We start from the raw sequence: 9,481 nt of genomic DNA on the forward strand, positions 1-9,481 counted from the left end.
AGGGAGAATCAGCTCTCTCCCATGGCACCAATTACGACCCTAGGCATGGAAGGCTGCCAGCTGTGGGTGGAGCTTCCTGAAGTCATACCAGAGGATCAAAAATAAACAAGCAGGCAACAGAGAGACACAAAGGCCTCAGAGAAAAGGGGAGAGCAAGAAGGAATGGACAGGGATGGAAATGCAAGTAATGCCACACACTTCCCCCCTGTTTTACTGTGAGGGATGTCCCAACATGGGAAACGGTTGCCCAGGGAGTGTTGTAGAGTCTAAATGTTTGGAGGTGTCCAACACCCAACCAGACAAGGCCCTGAACTGCCTCCTGTACTTGGCCCTGCTTTGAGCTGGGCTTGGACTGCATCATCTTCACCTCAGGCGTTGTGTGCTATGCTGAGCCACTGCTGGAGCCCCTCAGCCAGGAGCAGCCACCAAGCACAAGGGAGCAGAGAGGGGACGGGGGCCTGTGCTCAGGAAAGCTGCAGAGGTTTTGCGGGCACAGGGCAGGAGCAGGGGGCACTGATGTCAGTCCCAGGGCTGGGAGCACAGGAAAGGAAGGAAGACCAGAGTGCATTAAGCAACTGACACAACAGCAAGGCTGTTAAGGTGTGAGCATGCTGAGGAAAGCTCTGAGGGAGCCAAAAGGTTGAGGTCCCACTGAGATTTGAACTCAGATCGCTGGATTCAGAGTCCAGAGTGCTCACCATTACACCATGAGACCTCCTGGATGCTTGCTTGCTTTCCCCTGTGGCCACCTCAGACGAGCCATACGCTCCTGGCAGAGCTGGTGGTGTCACCTCCCTGGCCGTGACCAAAGTCAGGCTTCCTCCAGGGCCACGGGGCCTTTCAGGGAGGCAGCAGAGCTCTTGGAGAAAGCCTGGCATGACCTCTCTTACAAGACTCAGGCTGGTAACCTGAGAGAATCTTACTTTCTCCTGATTCGACCTCGTTAGGAAGTTTCCAGAAGAACCGCTTCGGCATTCCACCTCGCAGAGTACATTCATGGCCCAGCGATCGGTGGTTCAATGCTTGCACTTGTGGCCTTTGCTGCTGCCCCCCCTTCACCCCCATGTTGGACACCCTGTCGCTCTGCTTGCGTAGGTTATGGCCTCCCCTGTTCTTCACCTTGTAGCTCACACTAAGCAGCCTTTAACCAGATATCCTTACCCTCGGTTGCAGCCCTAGCGAGTCTCCTGACCCTACCGAACAGGGGACCGGGAGAGAGGGCAGGGGATGAGATTCAACAGAGGGAAGAGCTGGCAGGAGGACCCAAAGCCGCTAGCTATGGGTTGCACAAGCTGGACTGCCTTCCTCTGCTGGGACAATCCTGGCTGCCCTCCAGTCCGTGTCCTTTCTTCCAGGACACACTGTCACCTTCTGTCCCAAAGTGGCCTCTCCCTCAGAGAGAACAAGGTTTTCTCTCCCAAGGCTGCTCCAGACTCAGCTACATTTCACTGTGAGCCTGAGGGAGCTTTCCCTCGTGCCCTGGCACCACCACACTCCCTGCCCAAGAAGGGTCCAGGCACGCAGCAGGGAAAAGCTGCACCGGTGCTGTCCTCCTTCTGCCAAGGTTTGAGTCTCTGTGTTGAGAGCAGGGCCCTTGCTCCCAGCACTCAGACGGGAGGACACACATGCGGTGACCCCTGCCAGATCTCAGACTTAGCCTGGGACACGGAGGACATAGCCTCCTGGTACCTTTGGCCTGCCTGAAGCACTGGGCTGGCATCTGGTACTTCTGAACCCACAGAAGAGACCATGCTGTCATGCCCAAAGCTAACTTACTAGAAGCAGGCTGCATTCAGAGAGGCATGAGAAATGCCCAGTCACTGGAGTAGGGTTAAATCTCTAAAGAGTCACGCTCTCTAAAGAGTCACTCTGTCAAGTGGCATTGTTGCTTCACTCATTCCTCTTGACCAAACAAGCCCCTTCTGCAACTGTTCAGCTGCAGGAAAAACAGCTCCGTGCTTGGTTGATGGTGGTGGTTTTCCTTCAAGTCTGTGCACTTCTGGCTTTTCTCATGTCTCTTTGTCTTAAAAACCATCAGCCCATAACCCATTATAGCTCTGCATAGGATCCTGTAACTGCAGATCTACCACCTCGCCAACAGGCCATCGCTGCTGCTGCTGCTACTGCTGCTCTTTTGTTTGAAAAGCTGATACTCTGGCCCTGGGTCATCCCTCGACTGTTGCTGTTCCCCACCCTGTTACAGCCCTTCTGCTGAAAGGGAAAAATCCATCCTATTTCCAACTTGCAGTTGACTAAGTACAAAAACTACTCCAATCAGCAGCCACCATAACTCTTCTTGGCTGTCTGTCCTTAATCCTGCGTCATGACTTCCTGCCCTTTCTGGTGGGGACCCAGAGGACTCTCTTTCTGTCACAGAACAACGCCAGACACCCTGACCCGACCTCCAAGATATTCCCCTGCAGAACCCAGACAGAATCCTTTTTGCAGATGGGTCCCATCTCTGTAACACCACGCGGGAAAGCAGCTGCAGGGGATGTTGTCTGCACTTCTGCCAGTGCTCTAGAAGCTTATTTGGTACCAACCACCCCTTTGTCATAGACAAGGAGGTCTTCTGGAAAAGGCTGCTCTCAACTGTCTTGAAAGGTCACGGCAACTGGGAGAGGTTCCTGAGGCGCTGAAGAACGTCATTGTCACTCCTATCTTCTAGAAGGGCATGAAGCAGCACTTGGGGAACCAGAGGCTCGTCAGCCTTCACCTGGAAGCCTGGAAAGGGAAGGAGCAACTCATCCGGGAAATCCTTTTCAGACATGTGGAGAACAAGAAGGTCACTGGGGTGTTTTTGTTTGTTTGTTTGTTTGTTTTCATTACACTCTATTCCTAGCTCATTTCTCTCTGACCATGCTCTCCTGTTTTGTAGGAGAAAAATCTCACTGGAATGAGGTGTAACGATATTCCTGGTAAGTAAGAAGTAAACCACCCTCATCACTCTTGCAGCTCATAGCCTGTGTGCCAAGGGAAACACAAGGAGCGTCTCTCAACACCTCTACCTGAAGGGGACAAAGCCTCTCAAGTCTCTGATACCGAGGTTGCTTTAAGCAAAAAACGCAACATTCTTCACTATGCTGACAGTCAAAAACCAGCCTGGGTGGTGGGGTTTGCATTGCACTGTATTTACAGACTCCCACTGTGTCATCAGCAATGCTACAAGTAGGTGGAGTCAAGAAGAGGGGGATTGTGATTGCGCATGCTCTCTTCCCTACTGAAATGCTGACCCTAACCCCATCTTGCAGTCACACTGCCTACATCCAGAGCTGAAAAATCCGCCTGCTTCTGTCCTCTGCCAGGGGTTACTCAGGGCAGGCAGTGAAAAGTCACTGCTTCCTGAGCATACGTGCAAGATGCACTGGGGTACGCTGGCAGAAGGAATGAGGTCAGCGCTCAAGTGCTCTCAGTGGTGGGACTCAAGGCTGACCGTGAAGGTCAGGGAGCCTGGAGCAGGTAGTTGTGGCCGAGTGGTGAAGGCGATGGACTAGAAATCCATTGGGGTTTCCCCGCGCAGGTTCGAGTCCTGCCAACTACGGGGCTCAGTCCCCTTTTGGGCTCCCTGCAATTGGCCATGCTGCAGCTGTGGGACTCACCTGCAGAGACACAGTCTCTCCAGCTGCACAGGGCGCCCAGGGACACAGCAAAACCACCTTGCCTACAGCACTTGTTCTTGCCACCCCCTAGAAATGCCTGCATGGATGGGAAATCCTGCTTCCTTTTTACATGGTAGGCAAGTTGGGGGAAGAGTGCTGAGAATGAACCATGAAAAGAGGTCCGCTGTTGTTGGTTCTTGAGCAGAACTTAGGAGCCTGATCTCACCATGCATCCCAATCAGCACAGCCCCACCAGCTGTCTCCAGTGCATCATCTTAAGGAAAAAGGAAACCCTGAGGGGGCAGATGCAGAGAGAGCCTGGAGGAAGAGAAGGAAAGACAAGCCCATTGGTGGTGCATGGTCCATTCCACGCAGCCATGCCACTGGGGGTTGGAGAAACATTGCAAGGGAAAAAGAAGCCCGCAGAGATTGTCAGAATGACCGAAGAAGGAAAGGGGCGACAGAGACGACACCTGCAGCTGAGCCAGGGACCTCTTGACCTCCAGTGAAGTACTTTCCCCTGAGCAATAGCCCCTGCAGCAGGCAGGCTGGGACCACACGCCCCATGCACATATCTGCACCCACATCCCAGCCCTCTCCATCCCGCTTTTGCTTTTATCTCCTCTGCCTGGTTGCTGCATGCTCAGGCCTGTGCATGGGACAGGAAACACAAGCCCGGAAATGCAGGCCTCAGCACTTCCACCTCGTCCCTCACCATAAGAGGTTCCACCAGCTCAGGCCACCCAGAGCCTTTCTGGGATGCCTTGCAGCACTTAGGACTGGCCGCCATCCAGTCCAGCTGGGCCAGCCCTGCCCTGGGATGACTGGGAACCGCCTCCACACCAAGAAGTGCTGGGCAGGACAGGAATGGCACCCAGCATGGAGAGGAGGTGTTTCTCTGGCAAAGGGTTTCTCAGGAAAGGCAGGCAGGAGACGAGGATGAAGAGCCTGGAGCAGCGCAGGCTTTTATGTTGTGTCCCAGAGCCCCAGGGGTCCTGAAGGACACCTCACACCAGCTCTCAGTTGCTTTCTGTCCAGGGACTCAGGCTAAAGATGAGAGATGTCTCTGCGTCTCAGGATGCTGGGAGATCTCCAGGGCTGTGGCAAAGATCAATAGCAGGGAAGGACTGTTGTAGGCCGGATGGAGGCCCCTTGTGTGCAGGAGGGAGGGCCACGAGGACCCTGCTTATGCTCATCAGGGTCCGCCACAGCCTGTTTTTTTCTGACCTCATGTCCAGGGAGTGAAGGCAGATTCCTAATGAGAAAAAACAGACCAGAGGGTCAGGCACGTATCTTTCAAGTGAGATCTCCAGGGAATCTCCAATGCCACATCCAGGAAGTGGAGACCCTGCTGGAAACAAGCGAGCAAATCAGTGCCTCGGAGGATGATCACAGAGATGCCTGTGGCCTTCCCCGAAAGAGAAGCACACCCAAAGTGACCAGTTTTGCTCAGCAAGGACACTCCAGAGGCCAGAGACCTGGATGGCCTGCTTTTGTGGAGAGGCTCAGGGCAGGGAACCAAAAGCTCTGGCCCTTTTTCCAGGGTCAGGGGTGGAGTGGACCGTTCCACATATTTCAGGTTTCAAAGGGACAACGGATCAGTCTCCCAGAGCACTTGGGACTCATCGTGATGTGGGAGAGTTGGGAAAAACCCTGAACGCCATGCAAACTTGAGTCACCCTGCTGTGAACTTTGGTGGACACAGTGCCCTGGCCTCAGGCGTGCCAGGGATACCAGAGCTCACAGCCTCATTCCTTAGAAAGTGCTGCTTTCCCTTAGGCTGTTTCCTCACAGTTTAGCACCGTTCCTGAAACAACTGCTGCTTCTCTGCAGTCTCATGCTGCTGCTGCTGCTGCTGCTGTCTTCCAAGGCATTGCCTTTTTGTGGCTGCTCAGGGGCCCATGAGACTCAGCGTACCCCAGAATAATGAAAGTTGGAAGGGACCGCTGGAAGTCCTCTGGGCCAACCTCCTGCTCCAAGCAGACCAAACTTCCCAAGTACCTCAGCAGGCTCCTGACCTTGGCCTGTTGACTTCTGAACACTGCCACTGTCAGAGAGGTCACTGTCTCTTGGGGAGCTCTTCCGGGGCTGCTCCACGCCCCCATCACTTCTTTTCCCACAAAGAGAGCTGGTATTATCCTTGTTGCAACTTGTGAGTAATGTGGTTCTTAGGGATTAGTCAAGTCGTGTTGTACCCAAACTTTTGAGGGGTATAAGAACCTCGTGTAAAACTGCATTGCAAGTGCCCCTGATTTGGCTGGGACGCCTCATGCACTCAAGTATATATTTACTCTCGTCTGTCTATGCTTTGCATCCTAGCCTCTCTCCTCGGTCAGCACGGGCTGCTTGCAAATTTTGGTGACACGGGACTCTAGCCATTACCTGTTCCTGGGCTAAAGTCTGCCTGGAGCAGCTACTGGTTTTGGTGGATGATGATTGCTTTGGTGAGTCCCCAAGCCAGTTGGCCCAGAGTGGGTCATACCCCCATTCCCCAGGGCAAATCCCTCAGCAGCAGTCTGTCACCTCCACATCACTGATCCCTTGGAGCGATTGCTGTCAGATTGCTGTCAGGAGTAGCAGGAGAATTTTTACCCCAGATAAGAAGTGACAGGCGTGCTGCCCACCACTTCTGGCAAAATAGGTTGGATATTAGGGAAAGGTTCTTCACCCCGAGGCTGGTGGAGCACTGGCACACATGATGAGAGATGGGTCTACCCTGTGATGCCGTGAAAAGCCGAAATCAGGACTCAATAGCCTGAACGACTATTTAGCTGGTATTCTTTATTGCATCGCCGATTGCACATGGGATCACTCCTCCTAATGTGCATGCCCACTAAGTCTCAAATGGAGACTGTTACAGAAGCGTTTAATGTTTGTTTGTAAATTTCATAACAACTCATCCTTTTCAAGGGCCAAAGTAAAATATTTCCCTGTTTCCACTTGGTGTCTAATCTTATTTCTTTTCCAGTTACCATATGTCTCAGCTGAATTTTGAATCTCCTCCTCCTCAGGGAAAGACGTGGAAGTGCAGAAGAGGAAATGCTGGCAACTGTGGCATCCGGGGACCATCCCCAGCCATCACAGACCCTGATGGTTTGGCTCTCTCACAGCACCTGAGAAGAACAGGGGCTGAAGTTAGCCTGTCTAGGTGGTGCAGCATCTTAAGGAAAAGGGAAACCCTGAGGGGCACATGCAGAGAGAGCCTGGAGAAAGAGAAAGAAGGAGAGAAGGAGAAAAAGCCTATTGCTGCTGCATGGTCATTTTCCCGCAGGAATTCCACTGAGGTTGGCAGAAGCAGCACAAGCAAAGGAGAAGCTCAGAGAGGTTGTTGGCATGGATGAGGGAGGAAAGGGGCAATGGAGTTGTGGCGTGGGCTATTAGATGACACTTCTCAAATTTATCTGAGCGGGACGCCAAGCCTGCTGTGAGGACTGGGGTGGGGACACCCCTGCAGGGCAGATGGTGACCCAGCAGCACCTCCAGCCTCTTGGGGATGCAGGGCGGTGTCAACCCTTGAACAAAGACCACGACTCATATGGGCAATGGAGAGGGCAGCTGGAGCTGAGCCAGGGACCTCTTGATCTGCAGTCAAATTCTCTGCCCTGTATCAGGCAGGCTGCAGCCACGCTCCCCACACTCATATCCGCACCCACATCCAAGCCCTCTTCATCCAGGTTTTGCTTTTCTCTCCTCTGCGTGACTGTTGCAAACTCTGGCCCATGGATGGGACAGGGAACCAGCAGACAGAGCACACACATGGAGGCTTCAGCACTGCCTCCTCATCCCTTGCCCTCACCAACAGGATCTACCGGCTCAGAGCCCTCCTGGAACATCTCACAGGATCTAAGGCTGGTGACCGCCCAGTCCAGCTGGTCCAGCTCTGCCCTGGGGGTGGGCTTGGGAGCCACCTACTCCCCCAGCAGTTTTTGGCAGGACAGGAATGGCACCAGGCACAGAGAGAAGGGGTTTCTGTGGCTCTCTGGCAGGCTGCATCCTGCCGGGAGCAGCTCTCAGCTGTCAGGGAGCAGCAAGGGCAGCACTGTGCCAGAAAGGATAACCAGGAAATGTGGGGAGCACAGCACAGCGTGGGCAGGGCAAGGGCCTACCTGCCAGCGTGAAAGGCAAGGCCCTAACTGCTGTGCAACTTGCTTAGAGGAACAAACACTGCCCAAGACTAAGAGCTTTTACCTCAGGCTGACCTGAAGACCTACCTTAAACCAGCTCTCACTGGCAGAGAACACCCCATATGGATGATAAAACAATAGGAGATTGGTCTTTAATTGGTCAACACAAATGTATTGTAAACCTATATAAACCCTGCTTTTCTCTACATCAGGGTTCTCCACGCACTAGGCTGGGGCACTGCTCCGTGCACAGCTAAAATAGGAGAATTTTTATTTCCCTTGGTAATTCTATGCTAAGCATCCTTGTCTCCCTCCTTGGCTGGCAAAGAACTGACTTTTATGCTTGGCACAGTCCTGCAGCCCCGTGGGAGCTGGATTTCTGGGCAGGGTTGTGGTCCTCATGACCTCACTGGAGAGCAGCTCTCCTCTGCCCTGCAAAGCAACAAGGCTGCCCCCTCGCTCGGGGTTTCCTTCAGCACCTGCAGAGTCAGTTCAAGTGGTCAAAGAGAAAGTCCCCATCCAGGATCATGGGCAGGAGACGTGGGGAGAAGGGAAAAGCAAGGCCCTGGCACTACCCGTCAGAGGCCTGCTGCCAGTGAAGTTTACAAGGAGAAAACTTTCCTGCCTGGCCATGGGCGCAGGTAAGAGGAAGGGAAGGAGGCATGAGTCCTCTCCTTCATTGCAACAACTTTTCAGTATCTTGAACGTCCTTGGGTAGTTAAGATCCATCTGTTGGTATTGCTTTGGCAGACGGTGTCAGTTCTGTCTAAGGTTAATAAGCAATTTAAGAATATCACCCAGAGGTCTGCCCCAAGGCTCGATAGCTATACGTGGCAGGGTATGTGGGATAGTACGGGCAAACGCCTAAGACGGTGGGCACCCCCAGTGTTGTGGGACTTTACCCCTGAACAAGCGCAGAATCCTGAAAAAATAGTAGAATATTTGGAGGAAGTATGCTGTCACGCAGGCAATTCCAGAGAGACACAAATCACTGCAATGTGCTGGGGCCTGGCCCATGCCCATTGAGCCCTGTTGTGCTGGTTTTGGCTGAGAAGGGGTTAATTCTCCTCACTGTGGGGGTCGGCTACCTTTCCAGCTTCCCGCGCTCTGCCGCGTGGCGGGGGGGGGGCTGGGAGGGGCAGGGCCATGGTGGGGGCGGCTGACCCCGACTGGCCAATGGCAGGTTCATTCCATACCATGTGACACCATGACCAATATATTGAGGTGGGGGCAGTTGCAGGGAGCGCGGAGGCGGCGCGGCGTCGGGTCGGCGGGCGGCTGCGGCGCGGGCAGTTTGTTCCGGCGGTTCGTTCCCCCTCTCCCCTCCCTTCCCCCCCCCGCCCCCCCCCCGGGGCTTTGCGCCTCTCGTTGTTCTCCTTTACATTGCATTTCTACTGTTGTTTTCTTTTAATTCTCGTTGTTCCCCTTTACATTGCATTTCTACTGTTGTTTTCTTTTAATTTTAATTATTAAACTGTTCTTATCCCAACCCACGAGCGTTACCCTCCTGATTCTCTCCCCCATCTACCGGTGGGGAGTGAGCGAGCGACTGTGTGGGGCTGAGCTGCCGCTAAACCACGACAGTCTTTTTGGCGCCCAACGTGGGGCTCAAGGGTTGGAGATAATAACAGCTGCTGGTCACAGCACCATGTTGTCCTTTTTGCAGTTGGTGTTACAGATTGGTGTTGGTTTGTTGAGTCTGCTGTGTTCTGCTGTGATTAGTAATGTTTTGCCTACAAGATTTGTTATACAAACACT

At 53.5% G+C, this 9,481-nt stretch overlaps 2 non-coding genes across 2 annotated transcripts; one reads left to right on the forward strand and one right to left on the reverse strand.

The window, feature by feature from the left end:
• Positions 1-643: 643 nt before the first annotated feature.
• On the reverse strand, positions 644-715 carry TRNAQ-CUG (transfer RNA glutamine (anticodon CUG)). Its single transcript has one exon. It is a non-coding gene; the product is annotated as a tRNA-Gln (tRNA).
• A 2,744-nt stretch (positions 716-3,459) lies between these two features.
• On the forward strand, positions 3,460-3,541 carry TRNAS-AGA (transfer RNA serine (anticodon AGA)). The gene has a single exon. It is a non-coding gene; the product is annotated as a tRNA-Ser (tRNA).
• Positions 3,542-9,481: the final 5,940 nt, after the last annotated feature.

This window comes from Phalacrocorax carbo, unplaced genomic scaffold (assembly GCF_963921805.1).
Source record: "Phalacrocorax carbo unplaced genomic scaffold, bPhaCar2.1 SCAFFOLD_191, whole genome shotgun sequence".
Classification (NCBI taxonomy): domain Eukaryota; kingdom Metazoa; phylum Chordata; class Aves; order Suliformes; family Phalacrocoracidae; genus Phalacrocorax; species Phalacrocorax carbo.